At 46.2% G+C, this 20,692-nt stretch overlaps 1 long non-coding RNA gene across 3 annotated transcripts in view; it reads left to right on the forward strand.

Annotated features, from left to right (window-relative positions):
• The window catches only part of LOC137544092 (uncharacterized), a 51,118-nt gene that overhangs the window by 24,064 nt on the left and 6,362 nt on the right, over window positions 1-20,692 (forward strand). The window contains exons 1-2 of one of the 3 annotated variants that reach the window (XR_011025722.1): window positions 3,090-3,256; window positions 18,116-18,203. The exons of 1 other annotated variant lie outside the window; for it this stretch is intronic. This is a non-coding gene — a long non-coding RNA (uncharacterized lncRNA). Of the gene's footprint in view, window positions 1-3,089; window positions 3,257-18,115; window positions 18,204-20,692 lie in introns of those variants that run through there. One more of the 3 variants, XR_011025723.1, reaches the window with a different exon arrangement.

Genomic DNA, 20,692 nt, shown 5'->3' on the forward strand with positions numbered 1-20,692 from the left:
GGGGCAGCAGTGGTGGGTAGGTGGGCAGCCTGCTGGGTAGCAGTGGTGGGTAGGTGGGCAGCCTGCTGGGTAGCAGTGGTGGGTAGGTGGGCAGCAGTGGTGGGTAGGTGGGCAGCCTGCTGGGTAGCCTGGTGGGTAGGTGGGCAGCCTGCTGGGTAGCAGTGGTGGGTAGGTGGGCAGCAGTGGTGGGTAGGTGGGCAGCCTGCTGGGTAGCCTGGTGGGTAGGTGGGCAGCCTGCTGGGTAGCCTGGTGGGTAGGTGGGCAGCAGTGGTGGGTAGGTGGGCAGCAGTGGTGGGTAGGTGGGTAGCAGTGGTGGGTAGGTGGGCAGCAGTGGTGGGTAGCCTGGTGGGTAGATGGGCAGCCTGCTGGGTAGCCTGGTGGGTAGGAGGGCAGCAGTGGTGGGTAGGTGGGCTGCAGCGGTGGGTAGGTGGGCAGCAGCGGTGGGTAGGTGGGCAGCAGCGGTGGGTAGGTGGGCAGCAGTGGTGGGTAGCCTGGTGGGTAGGTGGGCAGCCTGCTGGGTAGCCTGGTGGGTAGGTGGGCAGCAGTGGTGGGTAGGTGGGCAGCAGTGGTGGGTAGCCTGGTGGGTAGGTGGGCAGCAGTGGTGGGTAGGTGGGCAGCAGTGGTGGGTAGGTGGGCAGCAGTGGTGGGTAGGTGGGCAGCAGTGGTGGGTAGCCTGCTGGGTAGCCTGGTGGGTAGGTAGGCAGCAGTGGTGGGTAGATGGGCAGCCTGCTGGGTAGCCTGGTGGGTAGGTGGGCAGCAGTGGTGGGTAGGTGGGCAGCAGTGGTGGGTAGGTGGGCAGCAGTGGTGGGTAGCCTGCTGGGTAGCCTGGTGGGTAGGTGGGCAGCAGTGGTGGGTAGGTGGGCAGCAGCGGTGGGTAGCCTGCTGGGTAGCCTGGTGGGTAGGTGGGCAGCAGCGGTGGGTAGGTGGGCAGCAGTGGTGGGTAGGTGGGCAGCAGCGGTGGGTAGGTGGGCAGCAGCGGTGGGTAGCCTGGTGGGTAGGTGGGCAGCAGTGGTGGGTAGGTGGTGGGCAGCAGCGGTGGGTGGCCGGGCCGGTGCACCTGTAAAAGGAAAAAAAAAAACCATTCACTTACCTGCAGATGAAACCTCTCTTCCGAATCCCAGGCAGCCTCCGCAGCTCCTCTTGAATGTCCCGCGCCGTCTCCTGCTGCGTCATCAGTGCAGGGCTACGGGAAGATGGCCACTGAAGCCTGTACTGGAGACAAAAATAGACGGCAAGATGGCGTCGGCGGCCATCTTGCCGTCTATTTTTGTCTCCAGTGCGGGCTTCGGCGGCCATCTTCCCGTAGCCCTGCTCGGGTAAACTGAGGGCGGCTATCAGCCGCCCTGTCAGTGCCCGTTCTGCCCTTGGAGGGGAAGCGCCGAAGGAGGGGACCCAGGTGAGGGAGATGTGGGGGGGTATTTCCCCCCTCCCCGCCGACGCTGCCACCCCTCCTTCAGCGCTGCTTTCCCTCCTGTGTCATCAAGGCTTCTGGGGAGGCCTTGATGACACCCCCCCTGGAGCTGACACCCGGAGCGGAGCGCTCCTGGCCGCCCCATGGTAGGGACGCCACTGCTGTGGGGGTTACCAAAGGTTCTGTATTTACTCTGTATAGGAAAATGAGGAGATGAATAATGGGAACTTCAAAAATAATTTTAAGGGACATATAATGGGCGCCTAATTATATATTGTGTGTGTGTGTGTGGGGGGGGGATTGGATTGGGCCTGGCAGCCAGCTCCGGGGCCCTAGGGTTGATTTAGTAAGGAGGGCATGGGGGGGCAAAGTTACTTTTGCCCCAGGGTCTCATTGTAGCTAGAACCAGCCCTGTGTGTGGAGACATATTTCTCCTTACATAGGATTGCATGTCCCTCCTCAGTTGCAGCTGCTGATTGGCTGGGAGGGGAGATCTGAAACATTAGGGGATTGCCCACCATATTTCCTTGCAAACATCACAATTGCTCAGTTCAAGCTCTCCCAAGCTGAATCTGCATTGATCGGGAAGACTCTGACAATCACCCAAATGCAAATAGCAACACTTATTACAAACAGCGGTCTGACTGACAGCCTTCATACCTTTCTAATGACAGGTGTACTGTAAGAAAAAAAAGGGTTGATATAGCTAGGTGGTATAAAAGAAGCATTCTTTGAGCAAGAAATGAACCCTAGGTCTCCCATAATGGAATGTTTAGTTTCCAAAATGATTACTTCACCGGATACTGCACATGCCCTAAATCGCATATTGCTCCCCCTCCTTATTTGCGGTTATTATTTCCAGGGTGCGCCTGTGAGTGCAATTCCATGTGCAATTGGTCCATTTTAAATGAGGCAATCAGCTGCACTGCATAGCCTGGCAGGGGACTCTAGCTTACTTAAGGTCAAGTACTTGTGTGTAGTATCCGATTGAGGGCAAAGCTCTTTGTCCCCTGGGATAAACACAGGCAAAGTAGACCTGGAGACAGCAACAAAAGCCATTATTCTGAGAAATAGAGAAACAAAACTCTTATTAGAGAGCTAAAGATGCAGGAGATTGACCCATGGAATGCTGGAGAGACTGGAGACGGTATGCCGCTGCAAAGATTACTATACGATTTTGTGTCGCGTTTCATTTAACAAGCCATTAATCTTGGAACACGATCAGGAAAGATATATATAAACATATAAAGGAGTCCTCTAAGACTGAAAGTATAAAGAAATACTTTATACTTTATTGTACATGAATTATTATAACTTCATGTTTAATGCAGTTAAATTCTATTGCAGTTGCATTGTGTGAAATTCATATAATGAATGCTGCCTAGAACCTTTAAAGTGAAATCTCACTTAAATTACAAAATGACTATAATAAATATATCGGTATTATACTGAAAGTTATTTTGTAATTTAATGTTATTAAACTTTATCTTCCATTGCAATTTGCAGCCAGCCATGGCTGTCTAAAACTGGCAGGGAGTTGACCAGTGAATGTCTAAAACTGGCAGGAAGTTGACCAGTGACTGTCTAAAACTAGCAGGAAGTTGAAATATCACTTCTTTGCAGCCATGCCAACAGTACACATCACGGAGTTCCATTGGTATTCCATGCACTCCCATAATCCCATTGCCTTACGTCAGTAATAAGATGCAGTAGGAAGACAACCAACTTTCCACACACCCAGGATTAATGAAGTGATTGCAGCAAGCTGACACTCTCATCTAAAATATTTTTGTTTTTGTTTTGTTCTTTTGGTTGTTGGCAATTGCTTGTATATTCAAAAAAAAGGTAAACAGTTGATATAATGTCTGCTAAAATCTTTGTGCTGTTTAGGGGTGACCTTGCATTTTTTTTCTAAACCAAAGTGAAATTTCACATTACCGGTATTTGCAGTACAAACATTAAAAAGGTTGCAGAACAGGTAAACTATATATGACCATTTCAGGTCATGTATATCAGATTTCTTTTAGTGATTTCAACGCTGATAAAAGCTTATCGAATACTGATAATTATTACTTATCATTTGAGATTCAAGCCCAGCTACAGTCACTAATGTTATCCCAGTCAGTGGCAGACCTTGTTTGTATCTGTGTATAAACTCCTTAATTAAATAGTGTCAAACATAACATTTACATTGGTAGGTAAACAGAGGAGCCAGAAGGATAAAAGTACATACAATTTTTAAAAAATTGCTGGGAGGAAGTGGTAGACCCACCTCTGTTAAAGCAGACACCAAGGACTGTAAATATATAGATATACACATTTATTGAAAATACCCCAAAGATGCAACGCGTTTCTCGGGCACAGCCCACTTCTTCAGGCAATAAGCAGGGGATAAACAACTGTAAACAAAAGTCAGAGGCATAGCTATAAATTTTGCCATAAAAAGATACAAATGGATTATTAGTTAGTGTAATAAGAATAGTACTTCAAAAGTACTTTTATGGCAACATTTATAGCTATGCCTCTGTCTTTTGTTTACAGTTGTTTATCCCCTGCTTATTGCCTGAAGAAGTGGGCTGTGCCTGCAAAATAAATAAAAAAAACACACTACCAGTGGAAATAAAAATATGGCTGTGGTCCTGAGATTTGTTTTTACCACTGCTGGTGAAGTTAAAATGAACCAGAGGTGAGAGTAATATGGAGGCTGCCATATTTATTTCCTTGTAAACATTGTCAGTTGCCTGGAAGTCCTGTTGATCTTTTTGAATACATATTGTGTGAGTCAAAACCCTGGAACAAGCATATGGCAAATCCAGTAAACCTTGAGTCAACTGAGTCAGAGTACCTGATATGCACATGCATGTTAAAGGTCTATGGCTAAAAGTATTAGAGACACAGAATCAGACGGATGCCAGGCAACTGGCACTGTTTAAAAGAAAATAAATATGGCAGCCTTCATATCACTCTCGCCTTGGGTACCCTTTAAGAAAGTTGCAGCTCCCACTGTCTATGGAAAGTTGTCGCTATGGGAACTAGTGAGCACTTGACCATTTGGGCACCGTGGATGCCAGCTTATCCCAGCACATACTTAAAGCCACTTCAATATCTGTAGTCTAATTGCCCCCTGCAGGCCCTTCACAATGATCCCCTCAATTGTGAAGGGCCAGGGGACACGCTTCTCTCCACCCATGCCCAATATACAGAGAACAGGGAGCAACATACATTACCTGCTAACAGCGCTGGGTCAGATGTGTACTGAACTCTTCACAGTACCACCTGGTATGTAGCTACATAGCTCTACACACCTTCCAGGTGTTCTTATACATGACCTGCAGGAACACTTTTGGATGGAATCTGTACCAAGCAATGTGGCTGTACACTAGGTTCTGCTGTGAAGAGTGGAGAGCAGATGTGATATGACCCAGTGTTAGAAGCAGGTAGCGTACACTGCTCTCTCCCTGCGTTTCTGGAGGGCATATTGAAGCCAAGGAGGTCTGCAGTACAGGCGCGTGCATCTCCTGCTTGGGGGGCAGAGCTCCGCCCCGCCTTCAGTCTCCGAGCGGCTATTGCTGCTCAGGAGACTGTTAGACAGCGATTACGCCGTCTATTTATATGGTGCAGTGCTGCGATCAGCAGCAGCGCTGCACTGGGGACAGCCGTGTGACACGGCTGTCTCCCTGGGGGACAAGAGAGCGATCGGCTCTCATAGGGTGAAGCCTATGAGAGCTGATCGCCGTGATTGGCTGGCTGGGGGGAGAGAGGGAGGGAAGGATTTTAAAGGAACAGGTCTTTTTTTTTTTTTTTAAACACAAACAAAAATATTTATTTAAAAAAAAAAATTAAACATGGGCGGAGCGATCAGACCCCACCAACAGAGAGCTCTGTTGGTGGGGAGAAAAGGGGGGGGGATATCACTTGTATGCTATGGTGTGCGGCCCTGCAGCTTGGCCTTAAAGCTGCAGTGGCCTTTTTTTTTTACTAAAAATGGTCTGGTCACTAAGGGGGTTTAGCCCTGCAGTCCTCAAGAGGTTAAAGTATCAGTTGCCATATTACAAAAACATGATCAGGCTGACTCTTTATAAATATGTAGCTTAGCACAAAGTACAGTATAAGTAGAACAGAGGCGCCAAAAGGATAAAAGCAGTATTTAAAATGTTTAAAAAATTGCTGAGGAGGCAGTGGTGGATCCGCCCCCTCCAAGCAGACACAAAAAACTGTGTAATATAACAAAAATAAATTTATTGGTACACTCCAGGGTTTATATATACAACGCGTTTCGCGGGCATAAACCCGCTTCTTCAGGCAGTAGAGGTAGGAGTACACTATTAGGGGGAAAAAAGGCACGTATTGGTATGTGGTCAGACAAACATGCTCAAATATTAGTTAGTTTCTTTGTTCTGGGGTGTGCGTTTTAAGCTGAGATGGGGTGTGAGGTCAAACTCCTCACCTGCTTATACAGTGGTTGCCTGGAGGTAACCCTGGTTTGTGAGTATATTTCTACTCCTTTTCATTATACCATTTGCCTAAACTTACTACACCATATCGGGCTCTCGGTTCTCCCTCTTTTTGCTTAGCACAAAGTAGATGAGCGCTATAATAACAGCGCAGGAGATTTGGGCACAGCCGGCGCCACCATAGACCGTAATAGGAATTACGGCTATAGCGGCGCACAGTGAGTAACTTCAGCGATGTTAGAAGGCAGAGCTGAAGTTACTTTTTAAACACTGTAATTCGGCATCCAGCATTAGCTGGAAGCTGAATTACATCATTCCCCACTATCCACGTGGACCTGGAGGGGGAATAGTAATTAACGCTGCCGGGACTTGTGCAGCAGCAGGATTACCCATATACTAGCTGTATCCCTGCGCCTAAGTCTCCTGGTGGAAATTTCATATGTATGCCAAGGTAGAGTTCTCACTAATGCAAAAATAGTATAACAAAAGTACCGGTCATTTGAAGTGATCAGAACATTCATAAATACAATAATATGAAAATATACAGTGCAGTTTCTAGGCTAAAATGCACCCAGGGCGAGGGTGTAAAAATTGCGCCCCCCCCCCCCCCCCCCCGAAGCAAGGTATGGGTGCCCACAGTGTAGGTTAGCCAGGTCTAGTTGCACTCAGTATAGATTCCCCCAGAATAGGTACCCCAGTATAGGTAGCCAGCTATAGGTCCCCCCAGTATAAGTAGCCAGGCATAGGTGAGTCAGTATAGTTGCCTCCGGTATAGGTTAGCCAGGTAGGTGCCTCCAGTATAGGTAGCCAGTATAGTTGCCCACAGTATAGGTTAGATAGGCAGGCGTCCCCGGTATAAGTTAGATAGTTAGGTGCCCCCACTACAGGTTAGCTAGGTGGGTGCCTCTAATATAGGTAGCCAGAATAGTTGCCCCCCGCATAGGTTAGATAGGTAGATGCCCCCAGTATAGGTTAGTTAGGTAGGTGCCTCCAATATAGGTAGCCAGTATAGTTGTCACCTGTATAGACTAGCTAGGTAGGTAGGTGCCCCCAATACAGGTTAGATAAGTTAATGCTCCCACTATAGGTTAGATAGGAAGGTGCCCCCCAGTATAGGTTAGGAAGGTGCCCCCCAGTATAGGTTAGATAGGTAGCTGCCCCCCAGTATAGGTTAGATAGGTAGCTGCCCCCCAGTATAGGTTAGATAGGTAGGTGCCCCCCAGTATAGGTTAGATAGGTAGGTGCCCCCCAGTATAGGTTAGATAGGTAGCTGCCCCCCAGTATAGGTTAGATTAGGTAGCTGCCCCCTCAGTATAGGTTAGATTAGGTAGCTGCCCCCTCAGTATAGGTTAGATTAGGTAGCTGCCACCCAGTATAGGTTAGATTAGGTAGGTGCCCCCCAGGATAGGTTAGATAGGTAGCTTCCCCCAGTATAGGTTAGATAGGTAGCTGCTCCCCAGTATAGGTTAGATAGGTAGCTGCCCCCCAGTATAGGTTAGATAGGTAGGTGCCCCCCAGTATAGGTTAGATAGGTAGGTGCCCCCCAGTATAGGTTAGATAAGGTAGCTGCCCCCTCAGTATAGGTTAGATTAGGTAGCTGCCACCCAGTATAGGTTAGATTAGGTAGGTGCCCCCCAGTATAGGTTAGATTAGGTAGGTGCCCCCCAGTATAGGTTAGATTAGGTAGGTGCCCCCCAGTATAGGTTAGATTAGGTAGCTGCCCCCCAGTATAGGTTAGATAGGTAGGTGCCCCCAGTATAGGTTAGATTAGGTAGGTGCCCCCCAGGATAGGTTAGATAGGTAGGTGCCCCCCAGGATATGTTAGATAGGTAGCTGCCCCAGTATAGGTTAGGTAGGTGCCCCCCATGATGGAGGAGGGAGCCGCAGCCGCGGGGAGGGCAGCCCGACCTCTCCCTCCCTCTCCCCGGGCCGCCCTCCATGCGATCCCCCCTCGGACGGAGTGCAGAGTAATGCGCAGGGAAGCGCTACAGAAGACTACTCACCTCGCTGGCTCCAAGCGCTGCTCTCTCGCCGCCAGTCTCATCTCTGCTTACACGCTGATACACACACACGCTGCTAAACAGGAAGCAGCGTGTGTGTGTATCAGCGTGTAGGCAGAGAGAGGAGACTGGCGGCGAGAGAGCAGCGCTTGGAGCCAGCGAGGTGAGTAGTTTTCTGTAGCGCTTCCCTGCGCATTACTCTGCACTCCGTCCGAGGGGGGATCGCATGGAGGGCGGCCCAGGGAGAGGGAGGGAGAGGTCGGGCTGCCCTCCCCGCGGCTGCGGCTCCCCCCTCCATCACAGCGCCCCCCTCCCAGCAGCGCCCCGGGCGGCGGCACGCCCCGCACGGGGGTAGAAACGGCCATGAAAATATAGCCAACTCCATTCTGGTTATTTTATCTATGCTGGGTGGCTAATATGAAAAGCTCCATTTAGGTTAACGGCACTAGGGCTCAGCTACTATATAGACAAATTCTGAATAGTGCAATAGGGAGATAACATTCAGTTACAATTAGTTTTAAGACAGTTAGGTGGTAGGGTAAGGGGAAAATAGAGTTGATAGAAGGAGGAAGTTAGGGTTGAGCAAGCAAGAAGGGGGTTGCTTTGGGCGGGAGGGTTAGGCGATTAGAAATTGTATTGTTTGAGAATGACGGTAAGGGCTAGGCATTTCGAAAGAGTCATGTTTTTGAAGAAAGGGTTAAGGTTAGGCATTTAGGTAGGGGAATACTCGGGGTAACGGTGTGTGCGGGGGGCACATATTGTGGTGGCACTGCTTGAGTTCGGTATTGGTTGGTGCCGCTAGTAGTAAAATATTGGTAATTTACATTGCCGATATTTTTCTATAAACTCGACACCCATTCTCTCTTCAACACTCGCTCATAGTGACTAAAACAACTCCCCCCACCCCCAGGCACACACACATACTTGTGCCTCAAATAAAACCCCCATCTAATTTATAACCCTAACACCCCCATATAAGTTCCTAAACCGAACCTCCCAACCATGGCGTCCAAGCAACAGCTAGTTGTAGCCAATCATCTTCAACAGTTAATTTTTATGCTGAAGCCGATCAGCTACTAGCTCAATCTGGCACTTAATTCAATAGAATATTGGTCATAAAACATCATATTTTACCTATCAGCGACAACCTACAATCACTTTAACAAGCGACTACTTTAACCACTTCCCGACCGCCGTATATACAATTGGCGGCCGGGAAGTGGACGCCGCAAGGACCGCCGTATTGACAAATGGCGGCGGTCCTTGTATGGGCATGGGCGGAGCGATCGCGTCATCCATGACGCGATCCTCCGCCTCCGCCTGGCGCCGCTCACCCGCCGCAACATCCCGCCGGCTATACGGAAGCGCCGGCGGGATGTTAACCCGACGATCGCCGCATACAAAGTGTATAATACACTTTGTAATGTTTATACAGGCTGCCTCCTGCCCTGGTGGTCCCAATGTCCGAGGGACCACCAGGGCAGGCTGCAGCCACCCTAGTCTGCACCAAGCACACTGATTTTTCCCTCCCCCTGCCCCAGATCGCCCACAGCACCCATCAGACCCCCCCCTGCCCACCCCCCAGACCCCTGTTTGCACCCAATCACCCCCCTAATCACCCATCAATCACTCCCTGTCACTATCTGTCAACGCTATTTTTTTTATCCCCCCCCTGCCCCCCGCTCCCTCCTGATCACCCCCCCACCCCTCAGATTCTCCCCAGACCCCCCCCCTAGACCCCCCCCCATGTACTGTATGCATCTATCCCCCCTGATCACCTGTCAATCACCTGTCCATCACCTGTCAATCACCCGTCAATCACCCGTCAATCACCCGTCAATCACCCCCTGTCACTGCCACCCATCAATCAGCCCCTAACCTGCCCTTGCGGGCAATCTGATCACCCCCCCCCCACACCAATAGATCGCCCGCAGATCCGACATCAGATCACCTCCCAAATCCATTGTTTACATCTATTCTCTCCTCTAAACACCCACTAATTACCCATCAATCACCCATCAATCACCCCCTATCACCACCTGTCACTTTTACCTATCAGATCAGACCCTAATCTGCCCCTTGCGGGCACCCAATCACCCGCCCACACGCTCAGATTGCCCTCTGACCCCCCCCTTATCAATTCACCAGTGCATTAATTACATCTGTTCTTCCCTGTAATAACCCACTGATCACCTGTCAATCACCTGCCAATCACCTATCACCCATCAATCACCCCCTGTCACCCCCTGTCACTGCCACCCATCAATCAGCCCCTAACCTGCCCCTTGCGGCAATCTGATCACCCACCCACACCATTAGATCGCCCGCAAACCCGCCGTCAGATTACCTCCCAAATGTATTGTTTACATCTGTTATCTTCTCTAAACACCCACTAATTACCCATCAATCACCCATCAATCACCCCCTATCACCAACCGTCACTGTTACCTATCAGATCAGACCCTAATCTGCCCCTTGCGGGCACCCAATCACCCGCCCACACGCTCAGATTGCCCTCAGACCCCCCCCCCCCCCTTATAAATTCGCCAGTGCATTAATTACATCTGGCCTTCCCTGTAATAACCCACTGATCACCTGTCAATCACCTGCCAATCACCTATCACCCATCAATCACCCCCTGTCACTGCCACCTAACAATCAGCCCCTAACCTGCCCCTTGCGGGCAAACTGATCACCCACCCACACCAATAGATCGCCCGCAGATCCGACATCAGATCACCACCCAAGCGCAGTGTTTCCATCTATTCTCTCCTCTAAACACCCACTAATTACCCATCAATCACCCCCTATCACCACCTGTCACTGTTACCCATCAGATCAGACCCTAATCTGCCCCTTGCGGGCACCCAATCGCCCGCCTACACGCTCAGATTGCCCTCAGACCCCCTCCTTATCAATTCGCCAGTGCAATATTTACATCTGTTCTCCCCTGTAATAACCCACTGATTACCTGTCAATCACCTATCAATCACCCATCAATCACCCCCTGTCACTGCCACCCATCAATCACCCCCTGTCACTGCCACCCACCAATCACCCCCTGTCACTGCCGCCCATCAATCACCCGCTGTCACTGCCACCCATCAATCAGCCCCTAACCTGCCCCTTGCGGGCAATCTGATCACCCACCCACACCAATAGATCGCCCGCAGATCCGACGTCCGATCACCTCCAAGTGCAGTGTTTACATCTGTTCTCTACCCTAAACACCCACTAATTACCCATCAATCACCCCCTGTCACTGCTACCTATCAGATTAGACCCCTATCTGCCTCTAGGGCACTCAATCACCCGCCCACACCCTCAGAATGCCCTCAGACCCCAGCCCTGATCACCTCGCCAGTGCATTGCTTGCATCTATTCCCCCCTCTAATCACACCTTGAGACACCCATCAATCACCTCCTGTCACCCCCTAGCACACCTACCCATCAGATCAGGCCCCAATTTGCCCCGTGTGGGCTCCTGATCACTCGGCCAAACCCTCAGATCCCCCTCAGACCCCTTCCGATCACCTCCCCAGTGCATTGATTGCATCTATTTTCCCCTCTAACCACCCCCTGAGACACCCATCAATCACCTCCTGTCACCCCCCTAGCACTCCTATCCATCAGATCAGGCCCAATACAACCTGTCATCTAAAAGGCCACCCTGCTTATGACCGGTTCCACAAAATTCGCCCCCTCATAGACCACCTGTCATCAAAATTTGCAGATGCTTATACCCCTGAACAGTCCTTTTGAGACATTTGGTTTCCAGACTACTCACGGTTTTGGGCCTGTAAAATGCCAGGGCGGTATAGGAACCCCACAAGTGACCCCATTTTAGAAAAAAAGACACCCCAAGGTATTCTGTTAGGTGTATGACGAGTTCATAGAAGATTTTATTTTTTGTCAAAAGTTAGCGGAAATTGATTTTTATTGGTTTTTTTTCACAGTGTCATTTTTCACTAACTTGTGACAAAAAATAAAATCTTCTATGAACTCGCCATACACCTAACGGAATACCTTGGGGTGTCTTCTTTCTAAAATGGGGTCACTTGTGGGGTTCCTATACTGCCCTTGCATTTTAGGGGCCCTAAACCGCGAGGAGTAGTCTAGAAAACAAATGCCTCAAAATGACCTGTGAATAGGACGTTGGGCCCCTTAGCGCACCTAGGCTGCAAAAAAGTGTCACACATGTGGTACCGCCGTACTCAGGAAAAGTAGAAAAATGTGTTTGGGGTTGTATTTTTACACATACCCATGCTGGGTGGGAGAAATTTCTATGTAAATGGACAATTGTGTGTAAAAAAATCAAACAATTGTCATTTACAGAGATATTTCTCCCACTTAGCATGGGTATGTGTAAAAATACACCCCAAAACGCATTATACTACTTCTCCTGAGTACGGCGGTACCACATGTGTGGCACTTTTTTTTACACCCTAAGTACGCTAAGGGGCCCAAAGTCCAATGAGTACCTTTAGGATTTCGCAGGTCATTTTGCGACATTTGGTTTCAAGACTACTCCTCACGGTTTAGGGCCCCTAAAATGCCAGGGCAGTATAGGAACCCCACAAATGACCCCATTCTAGAAAGAAGACACCCAAAGGTATTCCGTACGGAGTATGGTGAGTTCATAGAAGATTTTATTTTTTGTCACAAGTTAGCGGAAAATGACACTTTGTGAAAAAAAACTATTAAAATCAATTTCCGCTAACTTGTGACAAAAAAATAAAAACTTCTATGAACTCACCATACTCCTAACGGAATACCTTGGGGTGTCTTCTTTCTAAAATGGGGTCATTAGTGGGGTTCCTATACTGCCCTGGCATTTTAGGGGCCCTAAACCGTGAGGAGTAGTCTTGAAACAAAAATGACCTGTGAAATCCTAAAGGTACTCATTGGACTTTGGGCCCCTTAGTGCAGTTAGGGTGCAAAAAAGTGCCACACATGTGGTATCGCCGTACTCAGGAGAGGTAGTATAATGTGTTTTGGGGTGTATTTTTACACATACCCATGCTGGGTGGGAGAAATACTTCTGTAAATGGACAATCTTTTGATTTTTTTACACACAATTGTCCATTTACAGAGGTATTTCTCCCCCCCAGCATGGGTATGTGTAAAAATACACCCCAAAACACATTGTACTACTTCTCCCGAGTATGGCGATACCACATGTGTGGCACTTTTTTGCACCCTAACTGCGCTAAAGGGCCCAAAGTCCAATGAGTACCTTTAGGATTTCACAGGTCATTTTGAGAAATTTCGTTTCAAGACTACTCCTCACGGTTTAGGGCCCCTAAAATGCCAGGGCAGTATAGGAACCCCACAAATTACCCCATTTTAGAAAGAAGACACCCCAAGGTATTCCGTTAGTAGTATGGCGAGTTCATAGAAGATTTTATTTTTTGTCACAAGTTAGCGGAAATTGATTTTAATTGTGTTTTTTCACAAAGTGTCATTTTCCGCTAACTTTTGACAAAAAATAAAATCTTCTATGAACTCACCATACTCCTAACGGAATACCTTGGGGTGTCTTCTTTCTAAAATGGGGTCATTTGTGGGGTTCCTATACTGCCCTGGCATTTTAGGGGCCCTAAACCGCGAGGAGTAGTCTTGAAACGAAATTTCTCAAAATGACCTGTGAAATACTAAAGGTACTCATTGGACTTTGGGCCCTTTAGCGCAGTTAGGGTGCAAAAAAGTGCCACACATGTGGTATCGCCGTACTCAGGAGAAGTAGTATAATGTGTTTTGTGGTGTATTTTTACACATACCCATGCTGAGTGGGAGAAAGATCTCTGTAAATGGACAATTGTGTGTAAAAAAAATTAACAAATTGTCATTTACAGAGATATTTCTCCCACCCAGCATGGGTATGTGTAAAAATACACCCCAAAACACATTATACTACTTCTCCTGAGTACGGCAATACCACATGTGTGGCACTTTTTTGCAGCCTAACTGCGCTAAGGGGTCCAAAGTCCAATGAGCACATTTAGGCTTTACAGGGGTGCTTACAATTTAGCACCCCCCAAAATGTCAGGACAGTAAACACAGCCCACAAATGACCCCATTTTGGAAAGTAGACCCTTCAAGGAATTCAGAGAGGGGCATGGTGAGTCCGTGGCAGATTTCATTTTTTTTTGTCGCAAGTTAGAAGAAATGGAAACTTTTTTTTTTTTTCTCACAAAGTGTCATTTTCCGCTTACTTGTGACAAAAAATAATATCTTCTATGAACTCACTATGCCTCTCAGTGAATACTTTGGGATGTCTTCTTTCCAAAATGGGGTAATTTGGGGGTTATTTATACTATCCTGGAATTCTAGCCGCTCATGAAACATGACAGGGGGTCAGAAAAGTCATAGATGCTTGAAAATGAGAAAATTCACTTTTTGCACCATAGTTTGTAAACGCTATAACTTTTACCCAAACCAATAAATATACACTGAATGGGTTTTTTTTTTATCAAAAACATGTTTGTCCACATTTTTCGCGCTGCATGTATACAGAAATTTTACTTTATTTGAAAAATGTCAGCACAGAAAGTTAAAAAAATCATTTTTTTGCCAAAATTCATGTCTTTTTTGATGAATATAATAAAAAGTAAAAATCGCAGGAGCAATCAAATAGCACCAAAAGAAAGCTTTATTAGTGACAAGAAAAGGAGCCAAAATTCATTTAGGTGGTAGGTTGTATGAGCGAGCAATAAACCGTGAAAGCTGCAGTGGTCTGAATGGAAAAAAAGTGGCCGGTCCTTAAGGGGTAGAAAAAAAGACAAAGACAAACACTTATATTGCGCTTTTCTCCTGGCGGACTCAAAGCGCCAGAGCTGCAGCCACTAGGACGCGCTCTATAGGCAGTAGCAGTGTTAGGGAGACTTGCCTAAGGTCTCCTACTGAATAGGTGCTGGCTTACTGAACAGGCAGAGCCCAGATTCGAACCCAGGTCTCCTGTGTCAGAGGCAGAGCCCTTAACCATTACACTATCCAGCCACTACAGAAAGCCCTAGGTCCTCAAGTGGTTAAATGTATTTCCTCTCCATCGTTCACCTGATCCAGTAATAAAAAGCAGCCAAACATAGGGCTCCACATTTGCTACGTATAAACCTTAAATTTGCATTTCTTTTTATTTTTCTCTTTTATTTTTTCCATTTGTATCACACTCTGTGACTTTCTAGTAAACTTGGTAATAAAAAAAAATCACACTGTATCTGTATCAGACTGCTGAAGGTTCCATGGGAGAGATGAGAAGGTTCTTGTCTGAAGCAGACCCTGGTAGTTTCCGCACATGACTCTGCTCCAAACAAATATTTTATTCAGACAAGAAAGGAAAATAAAAAGGAACAGCACAGCATTTATATTTGCATTCTAAGTCATATTTACATAAAGCAGGCATCACATTTATGCTACACATTGGATTTACATACAGAATGTGTTGAGTTCCAGCATACAGCATTGGATTACAACAGAGCTAGAAGAGACCAAGTAGGTAAAAATACATGCAAACTGGTAACATCAAATAAAAAGGGAAATCATTAAAGACAAAAGTACCTAGCAGAATAAAATGTTCAGTAAAGCAAATTAAAGTTAAATCTAGAAAGCCCCAAACACATTATAAACCCTGTGTCTGACATAAAAGAAACACGCTAGGACTACAGCTGGGTGGTGTGTGTACATATGTACGTTTTACCAAAAAACATATGCCAAAATGTTAACCCATTCTCGCCTCCAGTACACATCAATTTATGCCACCAACAAACTTCCAGCTGCACCCAACCACAGTTCCAGTCATGCTCCAACTACACCTCCAATTTCACATCCACCACATCTCCAATTTAACCCCAACACACCTCCAGTCATGCTCCATCTACACCTCCAATTTCATATCCATCACACCTCCAGTCATGCTCCAACTACACCTCCAATTTCATATCCATCACACCTCCAGTCATGCTCCAACTACACCTCTAATTTCAGTACCACCACATCTCCAGTTATACTCCAACTGCACCTCAATTTTCACATCCACCACACCTCTAGTTATGCTCCATCTACACCTTCAATTTCACCCCCACCACACCTCTAGTTATGCTCCAACTATACCTCTAATTCCCTCCCCCCCACCACACCTCCTGTCATGCAATTTTGTTGATTGTAGCATGTATGCGGGCTTTGCTATTAACGTTAAAGTCAAATCCGTGATCACGACCGTGTGAGTCGAATCCGGAGCTCGGATTCAAATCCAGATCTCGATCATGGCATATCCGGATTTCGATTCTGCCGTGGCTGGATTTGCTTGAATTCGTGATTGGGGGTTATCCGAGCATTACTACTTTAAACACGACTGGGGAATGATAGTTGAGTGAGTTGTGTGCCCCCTCCTACACTGCGCCCTGAGGCTGGAGCCTCTCTCGCCTCTTCCTGGGCCCAGCCCTGAGCTGAGGGCTAGGCATATATCTCACTATAGACAGGCAGACACACACAAGTACTTTTAAGCCCTACCTATGAATACATGCCGCATACCTGTCACACAACTCAACAAAACCTGATAAATTGTATTTAATATTTCATGCAACCTAGCTTTTATTTCTCTTTGATTGTGTGGACCTTGGTATTTGTTCATTTTTCCTGCTTAAACGGCGTTATGATGCAATGAGCTGGCTGTGGTTTATCAATAATACATACTTATAAGGTGTATATACACATCCAATTCTAATTGGCCAATGATTGGTCCATTTTAACACTTTCATGTAGAATGAGGGACAACAGATTTTGATTACTATGAGCAGATTGTGTAGGTAAACTCGAATACTACATGGAGGTTGCAAAATTGGCTAGTCACTGGCCAATCAAAATTGGATGTGTGTCTGCACCCAAAGTGGGAATGACCCACAAGTCTTTGTAGGTCACAGCTGCAAACTATAACACTTCATTACCCAACAAGAATAAATTCTTAAGCTGGCCAAAGACTTTGATTTTTACCAGGAGATTTGATTACATTGATGCTATGATGTAATTTTGATATACGGCAGAAATCAAAATCTTAATTACGATTGGACGTGAGTCAATTTCAATTGATCAGACACAGTGGGGGGAGAGGCAGTAGATTGACAGCCCATAGCATTGCACTGCATTGAACAAAAAATGTCTGATTTACGTTGAGGAAAAAGAATAACCTCACAGAAATAACAATAACCCACCTAGGATGCAACCATTTATTTATTTATTGTATTTATAAAGCGCCAACATATTACGCAGCGCTGAACATTAATTTAGGTTACAGACAATATTTAGGGGTGACATACAGCAATATGACAATACCTGAATACAAGATAGACCAGATCACACAGCACAGTATGAGTACCAGGTAATGCTTAGTCAGTCACTGGATGGAGCATGGAGATTAGGAGAGTTAGGTTCACTCAGATGCATAGCATGGGTTCACAGTAATGGAGGTGCAAGATCAGGTAGGACACAAAAGGAGGAGGACCCTGCCCAAAGGCTTACAATCTAGACCATTTAAAGGATACCCGAAGTGACATGTGACATGATGAGATAGACATGGGTATTTACAGTGCCAAACACACAAATAACTATGCTGTGTTCTTTTTTTTCTTTCTCTGCCTGAAAGAGTTAAATATCAGGTATATAAGTGGCTGACTCAGTCCTGACAGGAAGTGACTACAGTGTGACCCTCACTGATAAAAAAAAATCCCCTTTTTATCTCTTTCTTGCTCTCAGAAGCCATTTTCTGCTAGGAAAGTGTTTTATAGCTGGACTTTCTTATCAGTGAGGGTCACACTGTAGTCACTTCCTGTCTGAGTCATGACTGAGTCAGTCACTTACATACCTGATATATAACTCTTTCAGGCAGAGAAAGAAAAAAAGGAACACAGCATAGTTATTTGTGTGCTAGGCACTGTACATACACATGTCTATATCATCATTTCACATGTCACTTTGGGTATCCTTTAATTAACACACACACACACACACACACACACACACACACACACACACACACACACACACACACACACACACACACACACACACACACACTGAGAGTAGGTAGCATAGTATGCAACAGAAGATACAAAGGATGATGAATGATGTAACTAGCGAGGAAGAGGCAGCTATACTTGGCACTATTACTGAAAGGACTGCAGTGGTCCCTGTAGTGACAGTGGTGTGCATCTGCAGTGAAGTGGAGAATTTGACTGCTCCAATTATGATTCCTCTAGGTAAGATACTCTAACAGCGTTGCCTATAGGCAGACAAACACAAACCTGCTGTGCCTAATGGGGAAATCCAGCTGCGGACAATCTTGAAGTATGTATAAACATTCCTTTGAAATTCCAGTTCTCTTTTCTATAAATGATAATTTGCACTACTTGGGGTCCTGCTATTTTGTATAGTGTAACAGTGTCGTTCTTTCTTTTTTTTCTTCTTTCTTTTCTCTCTTTTCTTTGACTCTAAAGTTCCACTTTCATAGCCAACTTAAAATTATTATTATAGAATGGTAATTTTCTAAAAATAGGTGAATGCTGAATAGAGACCAGCATCACAGGAGAGCTTATGAATACTTGTATCATCGCCTAACGTTCTGCAATATTATTATTCATGGCAGTGACATCACGATACTGACTAATACAATTACTATGGGTCACTCGGCTGGAAGGAAATTAATATTAGACTTCCCACTGAGTAGCAGAATCTCTCAGAAACAATGTTCGGTTTTTGAAGGTTGGATTCACACAGCGCTGCTTCAAGTGCATGTCTTTCTATCTAAGTGAGTGGTTTTTGTTTTTTTTGTAACCTACCTTTTATAACAATTCGATATATAGATATATAGATAGATAGATAGATAGATAGATAGATAGATAGATAGATAGATAGATAGATAGAGAGAGAGAGAGAATTCACATTTTCACTATTCAGCTTTTAAAGTGCACCTGAGATTAGATCATAGGCTGTGTTTATACTTTCCTGGTGCTTCCTCCAGCCCCATTAGGTGTGTGGGGTCACTTGCCACCCTCTTTGGCCACTTCGTTCTGCCACCATTTTACCTAGTAATCGGGCCAGCCTCTCTCTTCAGCGCATGTGCAGCCCTGCCACGCGCAACCCCCTATCGCTCTACTGCAGCCAGGGGTGTTCTGCGCCTGCGCAATAGTACGGCACAGGCGCAGAAAGATCCCGGGCATGCTCACAGACGAGCCGCACATGCACTGAAAGGCACAACTGGCAGCGACTGACTGATGGATTACTGGGTCAGATAACGGCAGAACGGAGAAGCCGGAGTGGACAGCGACGGTGAGCGAGCCCACACACACCTAATGGGGTTGGAGGAAACCACAGGTAATTATAAATACAGCCTATGATCTAATCTCAGGTACACTTTAAACTTCTGTACTATAGAATATGTATAGTGGTATACTTGACCTTCCCAGGGCTGATTCTACACTATTTGCCGCCTGAAGCCCATTTTTTCATTGCTGCCACCTCCCCTTTGCAGGGCTTGGAAGGGGTAACACCCACCTGGCAGAAGTGGGGAGGAGGACCAACATCCTTCCTCCCTCCCTCTCCATGGGCCCGCCTCCTATGTCCTCTTGCAAAGCTGGCAAGAGGTGCATTTTTGTAGATCTTATACCTGTCCATGCAACGCATTCATGTTTGTCAGCCACTGGCTCTTCTCTACTTCCTGCTTCCCTGCATGACACATGGGCACAGGAAGTAGAGAGTGTTTTGTTTTTGGGTTTTTTTTTTGAAAATTTTAAGTACAATTCTGCACAGCGCCATTCACTGAGCTGTGAAAACCTATATAGAAATGTGTAAAAAAAAAAAATCTGCATTTGCAACTTCATGTGTGATTTTGTATACTTTTTTAAATATATAAAGGATGCATAAAACCATAAGCATAATGTGATATAAGACAAAGGGAATGCGAGTACACACATGGCACATTATTTCTATTTAAAGAACAAAGTAACCCAGATTTCATATTACTCGTGTGAAAAAATAGCTGCCCCTTAATCAAGTAAATGACCAAACTTAGCCAATAATTAGATTCAGCAGACTGACTAATGCAAGGCAGCTTAATTCCAGACAGCCCAGTTACATGGAAATCTCATTATATATATTCAAAATAAACATAAGAGTGACGCAGTCAGGGCCTGTTTCCACTACACACAGATTCTGCATGCAGAAAACTGACTCCAATGAATGCCTATGGTAAATCTGCATCAGAAAAATCGCTTTCAGTGGAAACAGGCCCATATGCTTTCATTGGAGTCAGTTTTCTGCATGCAGAATCTGCGTGTAGTGGAAACAGGCCCTCACTACAAGGTTTACCTTCCTCCTGGAAGTGGACTGAAGTCTCCACATGTAGCCAACATTAGCTAATCAGAACCCGCTCACAGGTTTCAAACGTGCAATGTTGGTGGAAAAGATGCTGCTGTCTTGTTCTAATAAAGCCTTGACCCCCAGTCATGTTTCAGCTTGATGATTGGCTGATGGTAAATTATCCAAAGCCTATCTTTCTCTGCACATTCAAGCCTGCTGCTCACTATCACTGGTCTAACAAAATACCCACAAACGAGGAGGATACTAGACACTGCAGCTTTGTCTGCAGTGTATGTGTCTGTTTAGTTAGATCAGTGACCAATGGCGTAGCTACAGACCTCTGGCCCCCAATGCGTAATTCGGACCCAGACCCCCCTTCCTTCACACACACACAACTCTGCTTTCCATTTCCTTGCAACACAGCCCAGCACCCTCCACACAAAACTAAACACAATCCTCTCATACAGACCGGTATAGCC

The sequence above is a fragment of the Hyperolius riggenbachi genome, chromosome 2, assembly GCF_040937935.1.
Source record: "Hyperolius riggenbachi isolate aHypRig1 chromosome 2, aHypRig1.pri, whole genome shotgun sequence".
Lineage (NCBI taxonomy): Eukaryota > Metazoa > Chordata > Amphibia > Anura > Hyperoliidae > Hyperolius > Hyperolius riggenbachi.